Raw genomic sequence first — 1,204 nt, forward strand, 5'->3', positions numbered from 1 at the left:
GCTCACGACGCGTTGTGAGCTTGTAGATCTGCTATTTTTTTTTGGCAAATGTTGGTGCACAATCAGCTGAAAGCCCCTGCTGTAGAATATAGTATTATAAATTACTGGTATTAAGCCATTTAGGCCTAGAATTATTGAATGCTTTAACTATTGAAGGATAACAGACCTACAAGCTCACGGCGCCGCACCGAGTGCCTCGCTGCGAGCTTGTAGATCTGCTATTTTTTGAAAAATCATGAACACCTGTGCAATTCTTTGAATATCTCATTTTTAAAGTGAACATTTGTAACTCAAATATTTGCTTCTGGGGGGTCCCCCGATACAAAATATCTTGAGACGGGGGTCGGTGGCCAAATACATATCATTCTAGGGGTCCTTGACATGAAACAGTTTGAGCACCAGTGACGTATTACACCTTAGAAGGATTTAGAAGACACTTATAGAATCAGGTCAAAATTCAAATGTTCATGATTTTTTTCCAAAAATAGCAGAACTACAAGCTTGTTTGTAGATCTGCTATTTTTTTAATAGTTAAATCATAAAAGAATAATACGCAGTAATGCGTACCCGGTCTAAATGGATACATTATTGTACCAGTAACCAAGCCAGACGGTGTCTAGCGTCATACCATGATATCGATGTTAACATCGATACATCGCTAGCAGAGCGGCCATCTCCGGTGTGCGGCGCGGCGTGCAACGGAAGCATGTCAAGCCCTTAACGAGAGAAGAACAGAGCAGCAAGAGAACAAAAAAGAAAAATGTGCAAAAACGTGCGTCCTGCACCCTTTACCGCGGTGGCCACTGCCTGCCGTACTCACACCTCAAACATGTGTGGCTTCCTTCTGCGACTGCAGGCCCAAAAGTTGTCGTTTTGTTCTCTAGTACTGAGAAAGGAACAGCGACGCTCACCCACCTACAGCACAGGAAAATTCAGTGTAATCACTCACAACTTAACATAACGTAAGGTTGTCGATTCGTGGGACGTGATCAAATCGGGTAAGGTGGTCGTCCGCTAGAAATATTCTGATCGTGAAAATGTTAAACCCTTCTCGTAAAAGGTTATGCTGTCGTTATCAAAGGACCTTGCCGTTCGTGTTCCCCCCTTGGAACCCCTCACCCACACCCCTCCCCAACTCCTCCGACATCCTCCAGGCCAAGCCAGGCTCCGTATACTGTACCCTCCCAGCAGTCTGAGGAGGACG

The sequence above is a fragment of the Nannobrachium achirus genome, assembly GCF_963921795.1.
Source record: "Nannobrachium achirus genome assembly, chromosome: 15".
NCBI lineage: Eukaryota > Metazoa > Chordata > Actinopteri > Myctophiformes > Myctophidae > Nannobrachium > Nannobrachium achirus.